We start from the raw sequence: 18655 nt of genomic DNA on the forward strand, positions 1-18655 counted from the left end.
GCGTGCTTGCTCATGGGTGCGTGAGCGCTTACGCATGCGCATTCTTCAGAGAATTAGGAAAATCTTCTAGCGCAAATGCGAAAAAAAAACTTGTGGATAATGTCCTCTCCTTGAGGCAAATTGACGAAAACGCCATTATGTTAACGGCGCTTTTAGTGGCGCAAGTAATTAAGTGGCAAAACAGTTTACAACGTGGAAAGTAAATCTATTTTTTACATAGTCATCTTCAGAATGCAAAATTTTATTCGATGGTTCAGTGTGATGCACGGAACTTCGCTGACTTAATAGATTGGATTTTGATATTTTTTGTGCTAATAGTAATGAAAATTACCGTTATTATAACGCAAATTAAGAGTCCTGAAGGCGATATACGAGGCTGAAGAGAAAGACGAGACCATTCACCGAATATGTCTACCAACTGCTCGCTTATGGTTAAAAGAAAAATGTCGTAAGCTTGATTAATAAGTGCCATAGAGAAAAGCGGTTGCTGATTTATTTCATGCTATCACAGCGCACGCGTATCCTCAAGACAACCTATCTGCAGAGCCATCGATCATAAGCGAATGCTCACTGATGTGGATGACAAACCTTTTGACTTCAAAATTCTTTTTTCGAAACTGCATTCGGCCGCATGAACATTCGTAAGTAAACTACAATAATGGAGAAATGCTCAACTAAATGCTACGATTCCGTGCAAAAGTGTGGTAAATAAATGTTTCTGCAATAAATAATGTCATACTTTTTCAATTGGATAGAAGTCTGGTGTTGAAGGCCATTCAAGGCAAAAAATTATGGGCGCGTCTTCTCTTTCTCTGTACTCGTAAACTGTGCGACAAGGAAGTTTCATCGCGAACATTTTTTTAGCCTTCATGGCTATGCTCTCCAAAGCAGCAGTTTACAAGCAGTGGCAAATGCACTTGCACGGCTAGCATTCTGTGGCATTGCAAGCATGGTGCTTTTAATAAAAAGAACCAAGAGGGGCCAGTCCGCACCCCTGGACACAATAACATTTTTTTCCCACTCTGAACGCCTTGGAATGCCGGCCAGATTCGCAGCGACCAGCAACATCTCTTTTGTGCACCTGCGAGTGAGACGGCGCGTGCATACAATGAAGGAGAGGGTGCCAACGGCGCGAGTAGCGCGCTACCAGTCGGGACGTGGGTGGTTCAATGCGCTCCCCCGGCGACATCCCCCGACCAATCGTTCAGAAATGACCGCCAGAGGAGCAGGCGGCGCTGGTGTAGTGGGAGCAAACTTCAGGTGCGCTCCCCTGAGCCCCTCCTACGCGCACACGAATAGTGCGCGCGTTGAGGAAGCTCTGCACAATGCCCCGCTCTCCTCCCAACATCCCATCTCCCCTCCCCCCCGGACACCAAGAGTGCCGCCGCGAATTAAGGCCGGCATAACCCGTGTCCGGTATCCCCCCCCCCCCCCCCCGAGAATAACCCAAAGACCCCAACCAACCCAACAATGCGCGACAGGCGCCCGTTCACGCCTGCCTCTTTCAGCCTCGCGTGGATCCCCGCACACGTGCGACCTGCCTCGCCGCTACAGCGTGCTCGAGCGTAGAAACAACGTCCGCGATTGAGTCTGCCGTGCAGCGCATCCTGCGAAAGCCTGTCTGACGCTCATCGACCAAGTCCGCCTCCGCGACCCGTGTATGAAAGCCATGCAAGCGCTGAAGCGCCATATGTTCCAACACCTTACATGCCGCCGACGTCATATCCGCTGAGCTCTGTGGGTGAGCGACCTGACTTGTAGCGGGCAGACGACCACTGTGCGCCACTCTTCCGGTAGCTCCCCGCGTTCCCACACCAGGTTGAGTTGCCGCAGAAGGACCGGACGTGTTCCGCGTCCAGGTAAGGTGACCCCGTCAGAACCGGGCGCTGAGCAGTGGGTGCAGCGGCGCAGGGAGTCATTCAGTTCCACCGTTGTGAAGAGCGCGTTGCACGGGCCGTCATCCGGGGCGGAGAAAAGAACACTGGCATCGGGACTCGGGCTCGGTGTAGTCGGTGCGGGTATGGTGCGGGGGCAGCGGTGCTCGCGGGGCGTTGGTTTGATTGGCCGCTTGAGATGGCGAGGGTCTGAGGGTTCGCCTGAGGTGTAGTGATGCGCCGCAGAGTTGTGAAGAGCCGCCGCGAGCTGCGATACTTCTTCATCGTGTTGCATAGAAGCCCATGCATGCCGGCGGTAGAGTTTGCTGGCGTGCCGCCATGCTGTCGCGTCCAGCCGATTGTAAACCGCCCAGTCTTCCGGTCTGTCCATCCATCGCGACCTGCGCTCTGCCATGTCTTTCTTGTCGCGTATATCGAGCAACTTCTTGACGGGTGTTGGCTGACCAGCTCGCACATCGGCGTGACGCGTGGCTGCGAGAGCGCTCCGGACAAGACTGGTGAAGTAATCGGCATCGGATGCAGCGGCGGCGTCTACCTCGCGGCGAAATCGGCCCCAATCTTTTTGAATAGGTACGCATGGGGCGCGCTTCTTTAGCAGTGAGCTCTATGGCGATGAAGAAGTGGTCCGAGCCCAAGAGAGATGGTGCACGACGCTGCAGGTCGCCTCGATGCCACTGGACGCGAATGCAACGTCGATACAGGAACCGGGTGAACCGCGTCGTCGGAAGGTGGGCTGGCCAGTGTTGAAGAAGGCGAGTGCCAGCTGTGTAGCCGTGTTGTGCAAGTTATTGCGACGCCGATCGTTGCGCGCACTTCCCCACGCACAGTAGTGAGCACTGAAGTCCCCAACAATTAGTTGGTGTGAGGCACCACAACATGATGACACTGCACGGAAACACAACACGTCCCACGCCACAGCTGGGCGAACATATGCCACTGATGTATGAACACCTCCGACATGCACTGTCACCGCCACGCACTCCTGGGTGTTGCTCGTCGCCGCCGCCATGTCGATGAGCCCGTCCTGAACGTCGCGCCGCACATAAATAGAGGCCCGTGATTTCACAAGTCGGTGGTTCGGGTCGCTGCTAGGGATTGCTGTACATGACACCTATCCCAATCAACGTAACCAGCCAACGTATCCGGGCAGCCGCATTTAGGGCTCCCCGTCTCTGAGCTCGACGTACGTCTCCTGAAGCGCGATTCCATCTGTTTGCTCTGATGCTTTGCGCGAGCGAATCTCGGGGTATCGCGCCGCAAGGGTACGCACGTTCCACTGCATGACAGAGGGAATGCGAGGGGCCGCCCGGCGACTAGCCATGGTGTTGGCTGTTTATGTAGGAGGGCCTGTCGCTTCCTCGCAGATGCGGCGACCCTCAGAACCCTCCGGTAGCTGCACGCTTAGTGCGCGCAGCGCGCCCTGTAGGCATCACGCGCCATAAACGTTGTCACGCGCGTCCGGAGGGCTGCCACCGGAGATGGTCGAAGCGGGCCTTGCGTGGGGTAAGGGGCTGCTGCCGTTGCCCTTGCCGATGCTGTGGTTGCCGGGACTATCGCCGCTGGGACTGCTGCTGCTGCGACTGTTGCTGGAGCTGCCGCAGCTGTTGGCTGAGGCTCGCAACATGGAGTCCACGTAACGTGATGGTGAGGCGGAGTGCAGGGTGATCGAAGTTCTGGCTGGCCTGTCGTGTAATTGCTGTAGTCATGTTGAGGGTCGGTGACAGTGTCGAAACGGTTGCCAATGTTATGAAAAGAGTTTGATACTCAGTGCTATACTGCAGTGGCCTCTGCTGTGGCCCGGCTATCACCTCGTATAAAGGCCTCGAGAACAGCGTTTAAGCCGCGATCGTTACACAGCCGCTTTTCCCCTGCCCTCGACTCCTCTCTCGTTTCAAATCCCTTCGTTGCTCCCGCGTGGCACTGAAGCCCCCTTAAATGCGCTGCTCGCTGCTCATGGTCACAGCGGGTCCACTTACCGCTCAGCCAAAGGAGGTGTGAAGCATCTGACAAGTGTCACACCCCCTGTCAGCTGCGTTGACAACCGTGCTATACCAGACATTGTTTTTGCTGACACAAATTGTACTAAACGGCTGTTTGTAAGACGAGAAGCAGCCTATCACTCGAATCTTCTGTGGTGCTGTCTCCATACCTGCTCGAGCAGGCGCCGCTCGTCAGAAGATTAGGTGGTTCGGATAGTTAGAAGCGGCATGCAAGCTCCAGAATTTGATTATTAGGTAAGCAAAACTGGCTTGTTTAAACGTTGCAGGGGTTGATTGCCTACAAGGTCACGCAATATAAGCGCGCGTGGCGCTGCGACGTAGGAACGCCCGCAGATTCGGCGGAAAGCGCAGGCGCGCGTCCACGGAACTCTGTCATTTCTTACGCCATCACCCCCAAGGGGACGGTCGGCATCCTTTGATCTCATCGCCTGCGAGTGGGCATGAACAATGGCCATTGGCCGTGTCTTGCATTCGAGAGGCACAGGTTTTATCCCATACTGTTGCCAGCTGCCCAGCGGTTTTCAATGTGTACAAGATTTCTCTCGCCCTGGTGCTCGGCTCACTTCCAGGGTGAAATTCTTGGGATAGGGGGGTCATGGGCCAAAAAGTTGCACACAGCTATACAGGGCCGTGTACCTACTTTCGAAAGCGGATGTTAGCACATCTATAAGATGTGAACTTCGTCAGTAACAGCGAGCAAACATTTAACGTTTTTGCACTTGGAATTTCAAGACTTTCGAAAATCTTTGACGTCGTGTACGCAACACGGATACTAAATGTTCTCAAACCCGTAAAACACGGTAAAGAGCCCAGCAGGGTTTCCGGAGCCTCTTTAAAGCTCACAGCCCTGAGAATACCGGGTGCCAGGCCGAGGAACTCTTGTACCCATTTTTACCGGCAAGTGTCCGGCGGGCGTATTGCCGTTCCCCGAAAACTGCACCAACGGAAGTGCCGGTGCGTCAAAAAAAATAAAAAAAAACCCTTACGTTTTGTTTGAGCATGAAGCGCAGTACGGAAACTGAAATGCACTAATAATAAAATAGTTTTCTGGATGAAAATTACTTACTATAAAGAGCTTGGTATTAATCAAAGGAATGCACCATTGCGCCCTTTTGATCGTTCCCCTTTACACTCAATCTTGAAAGCTAATGACAACCGCCGAGACTTCAGATTCACACAGATTACATTCCCTCTCTTCTTCTCGGGAAATAATACAATGGAGAGCGACGGATAGCATGTCCCCTTGCAACAGAGTAGGAAGTGAAACGCAGTTTGTAACAATTATTTTGGTCGAAAAAAAAAAAAAAAAACCCTCGTGAGTCGGCCGCACTGGAATTTGGCAAGTGGGCTTATTGCTAGTACAACATTTCGCGAAGCAAAGATAACAGGTCCTCTGAAGCTGTTTTTTTTTTTAATTATACACAGCAAGCAGTTTTTCGCGAGGTTTTTGAGATTAGTAATAATAAGAAGTTGCGTTCTCAAGAAAATAAGTTGTTTTAAGTATATGTTGTCCCCGCAAGTACTCGTCTGAGGTTAAGCAAAATTTAGATGAAGCTAAATTTGACAGCTTGACACCCGAATTAGTGCTGTCGCTTGTTTGGCATCCATGGAAAAAAATGTGCGATCGTACATGTAAATATCCCATTGCTTCCATAATGTTTTTACTGTTTCATTCATTTGCGGGCACACTACAAAAGACGCAAAATGACTGTGTCGTCGCCTATCTCATTTCAGCGCCAGTTCGAGGGCAAACACAATGTATGGATGGCGGCTCCTCAAGTCAACGGCTGTCCCGACATTGTTTGATTGCGTGTAAATATTTATCGGAACAAAACGAAATCCGTTAAATGCCTTATCGAACAAACCGTTCCGATTCCAGTGGTTGATTGCGCGGAACACCCAAAACTGATGAATGGACAGTTAGAGCGGTTTGGGACGATGCGCTTGCGCATTTACTTGAGTTGGCTAAGTCAGCCAGAAAAATCGAATGATGGGTATGGCAGCAAATCTGTAGCTGGCACCCACCTTGATTAAAAAATGTCTCCTAGGCATGCATCCAAAATCAGCTTCAAAGTCTTGACGAAGATTGTTTTGGAATAAAATGCCGTGTGCATCAGCGTGCGACACATATCAAAGGCTGATTTACGCATCGTTTTTTGCTGTCTTTTCTACGGTTTACGATGGGCCATTGTGATACAAATGATTTTCGATATACGGCTGACTGAAACGTAGACATGGTTGTTGATCTATAGCAATAGGCGCAACTAAATGTTATGCACCTCATAAACTCATTCATGTCCGGCAGTACAAAATGCATTGTTTTATAAAACAGCCAGTTGTCAAAATAACCGCATTTGAGCATCCGAGACGGCGAAAGAGTAAATGCTTACCATCTGCAATTTGATCATTTCCTCTTAGAACTATGCATGCTAGCAAGCAGTAGTTGCTTTCACACTTTTTTTTTTTTTTCGAGCAAAAAAAGCGCTCAGGATTGCGAGTATGTGTGTAAGAACGTTATACAGCTGAACCTGCTAGCGCAAGCGCATGCTGAACAAGAAATCCGGCCGACGCTCCATAGCCCGCCGTATTGGCGCTTGCCCCAACATGGCGCCGTCGAAGGCGGTGTCTCCACACCAGACCTTCTTTATTGGAATGCTCCGTCGCTTCTGCGCATGCGCCAGCTGAAAGAAGTGAGGAGAAATAACTTGCCGGATGTGACGTAGCCTTGTTTTGTTTTGTTTGTAAAATGTCTGCCGCTTCTCGTCGCCGTTTCAAGCGATAGGCCGATAGCTGGTCGCCAGTGTCCGTGATCGCTCGCAAGCCGGACATGGCTGTGGCGATGGTGGCGGACGGGTTGCTTGGCATTGTAGTTTGAATATCGTAGCCGTGTGGCCGTACGTGTTCCTTTCCACTTGTTATAATACTCCTTGAGCTTCGGCCTCGCGTACTGCTGTTCGTCAAGCAGCAAGCTGTGATATTCCCATGCGTTCTCTTAGTTACAGATAGCACCATCTCCGACCTGTGGACTCTGCGACGCTAGTTCAGCAATGCGTGTCAGCCCGCTCTTGTCGATGGAACATGCCTGCAGTATGTCGCAAGTACTTACTTGCATTTCCCGAAATTTACACGAGTCACTGCCTTTGGATCATCCGGAAGTAAGGTGTACAGCGCAAGTAGCGCCACACATGGGATGCGACAAACTCGTCTCCGATCGAGTACGTAGTCGAATGGCATCTCGCTGTCATTTTTATCGTTGTCCTCGACTTCGACACCACTATTTAGTAGCAGTGGTAAACTTTAATCACCTCGAAATACCAGTATAAGAAGGGGCGTCGTTCTGGTTGGTGTTCCTTCAGGAAGAACGTTAGTCAAGTAGTATTCATGGCGGGTTTTAGTCTCGCCCCTTAGGATCCGGGATTTAGAACTGACATGAACAGTCGTTCCTTCAGGAAGAACGTTAGTCAAAATCCCGGATCCTAAGACGTGTGTATCGTGGAAGCTGGCCACCTGCCGATAATGCTCAATGTATACATATGGCTGGACCTTGTTTGCAACATTTCTAAAATGTTTTGTTCGTTGTAAAGTTCTGCATGAAATATGTGTATAACCTTTACTGTATTTAAAACAGCATTTCGTGCACCAAAATCATCTACTACAGGTCATTGCTCCATAGATTCAAAATAACAATTCTCTCACCTTTTAGAACACTGCAGCGCCGTACATTTATGACCTGATTTATCTGCAGCTATGAAAATAACTGCTTTGAAAGGGCTCGTGTTGTTATATACCATTCGCGTAGGCCTGTGTAACTTTGATGTCACAGTTCCTTATTGCACATTTTCTTGACTCCTCCTTCAGTTTAAAGCATCTGAGCAGTTAGTGGCGATGTATGTACCGAACCATCGCGACCCGCCAAAGCTTATTAAGACGAATAAATGACTGAACCTCATTTTCAGTGAGTAGGATTGTTTTATTTTCTCTCATATAGTATGTCTGGTAAAAAAAAAAAAAAAAAAAATGCACACCTCATTTTCCACTTACCAGAACTACGAACTAAGAAGAGAAAACATTCTCTATAGCGCTCGTCCTGTGCCCTGTCTTGTGTGTGTTTTTGTTCGCGCTACTATAAGATGTCTGAAGTACTGCACCAACTAGGCCGACAACACATCTTACTGAAGCATATTTCTCCTCAACATTGTTTAGTCACAGTGGCTGTTGGCTACATAAAGAGCTGCTGATTTCCTTTCTGTTGTCTGGCCAGTAACTTAATGACAGCTTCTGTTCTGGTTGTCTTGATGCCATTGGCACTACAAGGAGGTTCGCACACTGCTTCGCTGTTTCATCACATTCCACATGACAGATACGGTAATGCTGGTAATTCTGCATCCGTTGCTGTATTCAAGGGTGGCACTGATGAATACGCTCAGTGTTAAGATAGATGTCTCCATAGCTCAGTTGGACGATCCATGTCTGCACTTTGGACTTGGATGTAGGACAAACTGTTTCTCAGGCACGAATGCAGTCGGTACTCAGGCATACTGCCTTTGGCAGCATTGCATGTTGTGTATGAAATGGCATAGTGTGCAGAAGTCCAAAGCATTTTCTGTACAATGTAGCAAATGCTTCACATCTGAAGGACAGTCTGCTGACTTTTTTCAACTATATTTTCTTTGTGGCAGTCGAACACTCCGCGTTCAGATAAAAAAAGTATACCTAGCTTTAGGGGTAAGAAACACGGCAGGACATTTTAAAATGTAAATTTTCGAAATAGGAATGTTGCTCTGAATATCTTTGAAACTTGACAGTAAAAGATGATGTAACTGCCCGCTGCCTAGATAGCGGGCAGTAACAAGCCCACCATTAAAATGAAGGTCAGTGATGCAGTGATGCCCAACACACAACCTAAGGGGTATGTACAGCCCCCTTGTTTTTCTAAGATATTTTTTTTTTTTTTTGCACACTACTGAGAATTTATTAATAGCGCTGGGAGACGAGCATGTATGCAAAGGGACACATTGTCTTTAGCTGGCTTATGGTGGAAAAAACTATGACTTCCTCATGAAAGAGAGTATGGCGAATACAATAACAATCCTAACTTCAAAGCGACAGAGCCACGGTGCAAGTATAACAATCATGCCACAAGATGGAAGCGACGCTATGTGATCCCCAGTGGAAGCCTATGCCTTGCTGTTTCGCGGCGGCATAAGGCAGTATGTTTGCAGTTGTAAGGATTTCGCAATGTCACGCATACAATATTGCATCATTGGATGCTCAATGCACCTGCGTGAAGTGCCCACCAGGGGTGAAATTCTACCGTTTATTCCAATAGCAGCAGGAGCACTGGGAATTTCTGTGTGCATTGCATAAAAGGCTGCACGTGTATAGCTTTATGTTGATCTGTTATATCATGGTGCAAAGGCGCACATGTTTTGCAGCATTCTTAGGTTTGCTAGTAACCTGAAATGCCATATAGTTTCTCAACACATTTTATGTAGTCCTTGTTCTTTAGTTTCTTTTTCATAAGTACGACCTCTGCCCTTGTGTAAAGTGTTCATTTGCAATTTCTCATCAATGTCGGAGTCATAAATATTGCTTGTCCTATGCGACACATCAACAAAAATAAATATAACAACTGCTTCCCCTCTATAGTCTCGGATACAACTTAAGTCTGCAGTAACTGCCATGCACAATTTCTTCGTCACAGAAAATAGTCTGTTTAAGGTCTTTCTGGTTATCTAAATAAGAAGCTAACCATCAGACAAAATTACCAGCTGAAGAATACCATCAATGCTTCTTGCTTGTTTGGTGTACTTACACATTGATTGTTTACCGTTCAGTGGAGTAAAACACATGCCGCGAAACATTCATTGGTGATTGTTAGCAACTGCTGTTTTCTTTAAGTTCTATCCTACTTATACCATCCATGTCACACCCCCAAACCTAGATATTTAAAAAAAACAACAAACAAACAGGCGGCCGACACCACAGCTCCAAGAACTGCTCGCTAAAGAGGCGACATGCCCGCTCCAGGTGGAACCAGACCTCCGTCCATACTCTTGCAAGCACTTCGTGAATTCCCAGGTTTTGACACCTCTCCTCTCCTCTAATGTTAGTGCGTGGGGGAGCCCCTGAAGGTGATTTAAATAAGACGAATAATGTTTTATTACAGCTATAGTTTAAAGCACTCAGTTACTAATTTAAAAATAGCTATTAGTTAAATAAGGCTGGTCATATCTACCACAGCTAAGAAAAATATTTTGCCCATAGCAATGCCGCCACCGTCCCCAGCTTAGAGAAAATATAAATTCCTGCAAAACAGATATTCTGTTACTATTGTCATCACAGGGAAAGATCTACAGAAATATGCCAGTATTTTTACTCTTCTCCAGCAGCAAACTTCCCCTTGTTGTATGGCTAAGTACTATTAGAAATTTCATATGTTTAGTAAGAAAGCAGACAGAATTAGAGAAAACACACCCACAGTTGCATTTCTTGAGAAATTGTAATGAAAGGAATGCCTTCACTCAGTTCCTTGGCTGGGCTGTACACAGCTGAGAAATTTCGATGGGCAGTATGTAAAAAAAAAAAAAGAAAGAAAGAAAGTAGTAAACTTCGGAGGTTCACCGAAGTACAGATGCCTATGGGACTAATGTGCAGCAACTCAATTTTTTTGTCTAAGTTATCGATTAGATGTAGCATAGCTTCTCAGCTTTTACATCCTCCATTTAAGTTTTGCACTGCTGCTTCCCTAAAGGGATGCTGCAGACAGCTTCATCCTACTCATCTAAAAAAAATCGTTATGTGGATTCTTCCAGGTAGGTTGATATTTTTTTGGCAGCAAGAGGTGCATTTATTACTCCGAAAACAATCAAAATGCAACATTTGATTATTCCTTTTGTTGTTATTCCTTTGTTGTTGTTGTTGTTTTTTTTGTCTTCTAGGATATATTGTACACTGTCTGTGAAATTGTGACTTTTTTTTGCCCACTCCTGTATGAGCCTGTCAAAAGGCTTACAGTATAAATAAATAAATAAATAAATAAATAAATAAATAAATAAATAAATAAATTTGATTTGCACCTGTGGTGTCATGACCAAAAGAACTACTTGTAGAGTAAAACCCATTCGCAGCACGAATAAAACAACGACAAGAAGGCAGTAAGCTTTGCTCTCACAGAAATGGCGTAGAACAGTCTGAAAAATTGTTGTGGCCTGTAGCACAGCATGGCTGCCCAAGAAGACAGAGTTACGGACTCGGCCGATGGAAGCCCCCAGCGTTACCAAACTACCCCCTTCCCCTCTGACCTACAAGACTAGCGGAATAAGGGAGTAATTACTCATAAGCATCCACCAAAGCACAGCGATAAGGCTGCAAAGGAAAGCTATGCAGCTTTATCAAAACCTCTTTGGTTGAAAGCAATAGGGCTGCCATTGGTTGGATGGCAATGAGTAATCACTTTTTATTGCAAGTCTGCTTAACCTTGGAGGGTTTCCCTAGGGCATATGAAGTGAGCATTAGACGATTTTTTTTTTTTTTTTTTCAGTGACCACATGTTGAAATGTTTTCTGTCTGCATGGTCTTGCTTTGTGACTAAACTGTGCACAAGTGGGAGTTGATGAAGACAGTGATGCACAGCATGAGAAAGTGGCTGTATAATGCGTGCGATGTCAAGGTGAAGCTATGGCTTAGTTGTTTAATGCAGCACCCAGAGAATCTGACCTGTGTAGCTTGCCATGAGTTCAAATCACATTCGTAGGCGTGTGCCATTTATATGCTTTTTATTATGCACCCATCACATGGTGCGTGGCGTCACACTCCGACGACAAGAGAGTGGCTTTAGTGCCTCAGGGCTTCAGACCAGAAATTTGCTTGCAGGCAATTTTTATTTCTGCGCATGCACCATACTGTTGTACATGCACAGACCACATGGTCACAATTCAGAAAATGTCATGTAGCCATCACAAATTTCTCCAGGAGAGTCCCCTTAATCCTTACGAGATGCAGCTCATGCTGCAAAACACACTTATCATCAATCAGTAGTGAACGGCTGTGTAGTCGTGCATTGGAGATCTGCCGGAGTAAACATTAAGTAACATCACCGCGGTTTACTTACAAAAGTGGCCATTGGTGGCTTAGCTGTATTTTAGTTTCCATACTTAAGTAATCTATAAAACTTCTACCATAGAAAAAGCCTGTGTTTCATTATTAGAACACAGCAATTTATTGGTATAGACCAAGTTCATTTTGCCCTCACTATTCCCTTAAGTTGTTCTCATTTGGATGTGGATAGGTCAAGAGAGCTGTGCATACAGTACAGGCAGATGATAAGGGGGGAGGGGAAGAAACCGTAATGACATTCATGGTGAGCTTTATCATATTGATCGTATTTATATGCTGTGAGCAAGAACGTTCTGATGCATTCTAGCAATGCGAGGAGGAGAAAGCTGTCTTATTGAAAGGTCAGGACACTGATTGTGGGAAGGTGCTGCTGAGAGGTTTGTGATGAGCAGAGCCTGTTTAATTCATCAGCAAGCCTCACTGCACCATAATTACGATATGACATAAACGGCCAACACTGTTAAGTTGCGCTGACGTATTCATGCGTTGTATGCATGCACAGTGTATGTCATTTTTGGTTGCTGAGTGGGCTTACACATATTTTTGATGTGATACCCAAAATGTGAGTTTTTTTTTTTTTTTTTTTTTTTTTTTTTTTTTTTTTCCTTCTTTCGTGCAGATGTCCGTGCTTAGGCTACACATGACCACCTCTGTTGCATATGCTCTGGTCGACGGCTGGCAGAGATGCCCGTTTAGGTAACTTTTGGGTCGTCGAACATCGGACCTTCACATTTGGATGAATCCACCGTCAACTGGTTACAGGAGAATGATTCTCTCCTTGCTCCTCCAGGAGAAAAACCTAGCACATCTAATCTGACCCCTTTCCTGGCACCTACACGCCCTTTTTTTTGTTGACCAAAGGTGCTGCCGTATATATGAAATAAATAATTGAAGCAACAAATAAATCTCGGCAATCTGCAAAATATGCTTGCACATTTAATGCTATTACATTTAACCTAGCGACCACATTTCGTGACATTCTGTGAATTGCAATGCATGTCTGCTAATTATTGCGATTCCTGTATGTGCTGTACCAGTGTACCTGGGCAGCTGTTTTCCCTCTTTGTGGTGAAGTTGCGAGTGTTCTGTTGGAGCAAAGATTGTGTTACCTCAGAATATTTTTTCACATGCGTCAGTGCATACTTTGCTTGAATGCTTCAGTTCACCCTTTTAAAGTGACACTGAGGACAACTCCATTGAGTCATTGGTCTCAGTAAATATTTGATTATTTCTCTCATTATGGCTGTGTTGTCCGGCAGCATTTGTGGCATATAGTATTTATTGGTGAGAAAATTTAAATTGGAAGCCTTCCCATGAGTCGATTCATGATGACCTTGCTGAAAAGGACGTGTCACTGCCACATTAGAGTGGCTCACGACACAATATATCTTGCAGTAATCTGCACCAAAACTTCTGTGTGGAAGCATGCATTTTACTTGCAAAATTGGCCGGTAATGGCAGCATCTTTATTCTGTTTCTTGGTCTTTCCATCCTTTTAAAACCTCTGCTTTCATTTTAAGTGGTCTCTTTACTGGTTTGTGGGGTTTAACATCCCAAAGCGACTCGTGTGGTCTCTTTAAGATTAGAACACTGTATCTTAGCGATACAGGAAAACTGCTTTCCATCCTCCTTAGTGTCCCTTCAAAGGAATCCGACAATAAAACACAATTCACAATAAGTATTTCAATATGTATTGCCATTTGCCTACTTTGTGCCTGTGGCTAATTTTAGCTTATTTTACTCCATAAAAGGAGCTTTGTTTAACAAAATAAATACAGTGTAAATTTCACTGGTGACTAATTAACCATATCAACAACTCCCTCTTGTGTAAACTCACTGAACATCTGAAATATGTTTCGTCAGCACTTCATTACTTCTGGGCTGCCATGAATGGCAGCTATGGCATGTGGTTTTTATGGTAAGCAACCACCTTGGCAGGAATGTTGCTTTGTGAGCTGCGTCAATTAGTGTCTGCCCAAGACTTGGACATCACTTAGGAATATACACGGTCAGCAGTAGGACGGTGTACATCGGACCTGTGTTGGCAGTCACTTTTTCAGAATTGCAGCGTTGGAACCAAGGACCATATGGCATTACCTTGGCCTGCATGCATGACAACACAACAAAAACAGGACATAACTCAACCTAACGGACAGGATTAAAATCTCCATGCAGGCCTTGTGCTCAACACATCACTAAAGGCAACAAGCACTGTTTGCCATGTCAGTCACAGCAATGGTTCTAGCAAAACTACTTTCGCTGTGTAGTGTTTAATATTTTTAACACTGCAAATTTACGCAGTTTTGTTACTCTTGCAATGATTTATGTCCATATACCATTTTTTATCCCATAGGTGCAGTTGGTTATCATGACAGTTGGAGTAATTTGTGACCACCCGAGGGTATTGTATGACCTGGAATCGAGATGCATGTGTGCATTTTGACACTACACGACCAATATGCAGTCCGCAATAAATGTTCCGTCTTGCGCTGGCAAGCAGACTGCTTAAATCTTTGAAGATGCAACACATCATTAGCATGATTGTGTGAAAAAATATGAAGGGATATCAGTCCATATCTTTGCAGCTTTCACAGCTGGCCTTTTTTCCCTAAGGCAAAGGAAATAATTACTTGGCAAACTTTGTTTTTGGTGCATGCTGCAGCTAGTCGCAAGGGCAATGACTGGACAAAGATGGAATCACGAACGCAGCACTGTTTATTGTTTTAACACTAGTCTACATGCTTGTCTACAATGATAAGCACAACAGGGCAGGTAGAAATAACATCGATCGAATAGGACGTCGTGGGATGTTTTCTGAGACAAAAAAATAAAAAAAAAATACAGGAATTAGATACAAGAACTGTCTAGAGCTAGAGCAGCTGGAAGATAAATACTGTGCAAAAATACCAGGACTTTCACAGCTTGCGCTTCGAGCCTTTAACTTTAGGAGCAAAACTAGAGGCAGGACTGCGTCGGGAGATGTCGAGAGCATTTTTTCTTTACGCGGGCGGTCTGCCTCCTGGCACTCCTAAGTACAGAAGTTTACTTGAAAATATACCTGGATTCCACGGTTGCATGACTAGTCCAGTAGGCCGGCAGCAAGTCGCTTGAGAGCTGTGATGAATAGCTGGCCTTCCCGGTTGAGGTTCTATTTCCCGGTTAGTCCCGGGCTGGCTACCGCACCGGAGCTTCATAATAGATTAGCTGTGCCAAGCTGCCTGCATCAATTGGACACCGAATTCGTGTTTGTACTTACATCCGATAAAGGCAACGAAAATGGCAAAACAATTGCCCTGCGGATACACTAACCGACCTCTTGAAATCCAGGATAGAGAGGCAATTTTGTCTCCAACCGGCCTTTTTATACTGGTATTTCCAGGTGATTAAAGTTTACCACTGCTACTAAATAGTGGTGTCGAAGTCGAGGACAACGATAAAAATGACAGCGAGATTCCATGTTTTTTCGCATCCCATGTGTTGCGTAACTTGCGCTGTACACCTCAGTCCGATTGTATACGTACTTTCGGATGATCCAAAGGCAGTGACTCGTATAAATTTCGGGAAATGCAAGTAAGTATATGGAATGCTTAATACACCAGTTACTTGCAACATACTGCAGGCATGTATCATCGACAAGGGCGGGCTGACACGCATTGCAGAACTAGCGTCGCAGAGTCCACAGGTCGGAGACGGTGCTATCACAGCATGCCGCTTGACGAACAGCAGTAGGCGAGGCCGAAGCTCAAGGAGTATTATAACAAGTGGAAAGGAACACCTGGGAACACGGCCACACACGGCCACTCGGCTACGATATTCAAACTACGATGCCAAGAAACCCGTCCGCCACCATCGCCACAGTCAAGTCCGGCTTGCGAGCAATCACGGACTCGGAGCCGGCGACACATGGCGACCATCTGTCGGTCTATCGCTAGAAACGGCGACGAGAAGCGACAGACATTTTACAAACAAAACATAAAACAAGTTTTACGTCACGTCCGGCAAGTTATTTCTCCTCACTTCTTTCAGCTGGCGCATGCGCAGAAGCGACGGAGCATTCCAATAAAGATGGTCTGGTGTGTCTCCACCCTGTACGGCGGCGCGCTACATCGAGGCACCCTAATAAGGTCTATATCCTTCAATCAATAAAGAAACTGTCCAACAGACCCAAAAGAATTTATTCTTCGGATCTTAAATGCTGTTTTAAATATTCAAATATATTGTTACGGGGAAGATTCAGTCTGACAGCTCTCTGCACCACTAACGATGATCGCAGCACAGATCTCAGCACCCAGATCCAAGTTCTAAGGATATAAGTGCTGTTCCTTGGCAATGTTAAAAAAAGGCCGAAACAGACAAGACACATGCGTCAAGAGTCTGTAGGACTAGGGGAGTTGACGGGATGATGGGACAAGCAGTCTGCATCTTGGTGAAGCCGGTCAGACTTATACACGATGGAAAATGTATATTCTTGTAATCGAAGCGCCCCAAACGGCCAATACGATATTTGAGGGAGGAAAGCCAACACAAGGCGTGATGGTCTGTTATAACAGTAAAAGGGCAGCCAAACAAATAAGGGCGGAATTTGTAATTGCCCAAACAAGCATCAGGCACTCTCGCTCTGTGATGGATTTTGTTTGGACGTAGATAGGAGCAGCTGGCATACGCAATCACCCATGTGCGGCCATGTTGTCGCTGGGCGAGTATAGCTCCAATGCCATAGCCACTTGCGTCGGTGTGGAGGTCAGTATTGGGTCATTACTGGCGGATGGGTTGTAATGGGCCAGGACGGGTGGAGTAGTGAAAGCAGAAATAAGCTCCGAAAAAGCTGCAACGAGAATTAAACGTCTTTCTTGAGATGGGAGAGAGGACGAGCAATGGCTGCGAAATTCGGGACGGATAGTCGGAAATAGGAACACAAGCCAATAAAGCTTCGAACATCGCTGGGTGACCGTGGAGTGGAAAACTCTCTGACGGCACGAATCTTGTCGGGGTCTAGCTGAACGCCGGCAGCATTAACGAAGTGAGCAAGGACTTTGATTTCTTTTTGGAGTTTAGTTGAAGTCCCGCAAAGATCGTACAAAGGCAAAGGAGATGGCTTTCAATGTAGAGGAGAAAAAATTACGTCATCAAGGTAACACAAACAAATGGTCCACTTGAAGCCTCGGAGCAGAGTCCATCATGCGTTCAAAGGTTGCTGGGGCATTGCAAAGGCCAAGAGGCCGTCAGGGGTGATGAACGCTGTTTTTTCACGGTCTCTCTCGTCGACAGAGGTCAGCCAGTAGCCAAAACGAAGGTCGATGGACGAAAAGCTGGCTCCATGCAAAGTATCAAGCGTGTCATCGATAAGCGGAAGAGGATAGATGTGGTATCGTCGTCTTTTGGTTTCAGTTTCGGAACCAAGGTTTGCGCTCTGGCGGCGCCACCATACTCTTTCTCCCGTTCTGCACCCTCTCTCCTGAATTAAAGGTTCAGTCTGCGTTTGGCTGTCGTGGTGTACGGTTGTCTTTCTCTTCCTGCACGCCGCCGTTTGGCGGGCCACGTGGCGTCTGTGGCAGCCATGTAGACACAACAATAGACATCGTTTTTGGTTATCTTACTTAAATGACGGTAGTCAACGCAGAATCTCCAACTGTTATCTTTCTTTTTGACCAACACAACAGGGGGTGCCCAGGGGCTACTGGAAAGCTCGATTATGTCATTCGCCAACATTTTCTCGACCTCTGTTTGAATGATGAGTCGCACGGCAAGCGAAACACGATAGGGCCGCCTGTGAATAGGACAGGCATCACTGGTGTCAATGCAATGTCTGACAACTGTAGTTTGACCCAATGGGCGGATACCAAAGTCCAGCAGGTATGTAGGTGAGCAAAAGCTTTTTTAACTTGCGGCGAATTCAGGCTGGAGATCAGCTGCAATCATGCTATTAACAGGATCAGGGCATGATGTAGAGGACGAGGGAGGGGTTGCAGGGACGGCAGTTGGATGATCTGTAGTCAGAGCTGAAATGGAACAGTCCGTCATCGAGGACAGCGCAGTTAGTGAAATTCCCTTGGGCAGAACTGGAGTTGATAAGCTGAAGTTAAGGACCAAGAGAGTGGTGCAGGTCTGGGAGATATGCACAATTAGATGAGGAGGGGTGACGTGCCGCTTCAGGATGACATCAGTCGCCGTCTGGTAAGGGTGGGAATGGCAACATAGCGATGTAAACGCCAGCTTCAGGAGGAAGGCGGCAGAACCGTGCTGATCGAAGGCGGGGTGAGCAGGAATGGTCTCCAGAGCAAAGCGGAAGGTCCAAGCGAAGTAGGCCTGTAGAGCAGTCAATGAGGGCAGAGTGGGCTGTTAAAAAGTGAATGCCAAGGATAACGTCGTGGGGGCATTCGTGTAGGACAGTGAACAACACTGGGGCATGACGACCACCAATGGTAACTCGCGCCGTACACATGCCAACCACGGCAGCAGGGCTGCTATTGGCGACGCGAACTGTGGGCGAGACGGCTGGAGTAAGGACTTTCTTGAGGCGACGGCAAAATGAGGAGCTGAGAACGGACAGTTGGGTGCCGGTATCAATGAGAGCAGAAACGGGAACACCATCCACAAGGACGTCGATGCGATTATTTTGTAGGACAGGGGTCAGCAGAGGTT

At 46.6% G+C, this 18655-nt stretch overlaps 1 long non-coding RNA gene across 1 annotated transcript; it reads right to left on the minus strand.

Moving 5' to 3' along the window:
• Window positions 1-14707: 14707 nt before the first annotated feature.
• LOC146184294 (uncharacterized) lies at window positions 14708-16594 on the minus strand. The gene is made up of 2 exons (XR_014708863.1): window positions 15628-16594; window positions 14708-15231 (listed from the first exon to the last, which is right to left on the minus strand). It is a non-coding gene; the product is annotated as an uncharacterized LOC146184294 (long non-coding RNA).
• Window positions 16595-18655: the final 2061 nt, after the last annotated feature.

This window comes from Amblyomma maculatum, chromosome 7 (assembly GCF_055883805.1).
Source record: "Amblyomma maculatum isolate TAMU_Amacu chromosome 7, ASM5588380v1, whole genome shotgun sequence".
Lineage (NCBI taxonomy): Eukaryota > Metazoa > Arthropoda > Arachnida > Ixodida > Ixodidae > Amblyomma > Amblyomma maculatum.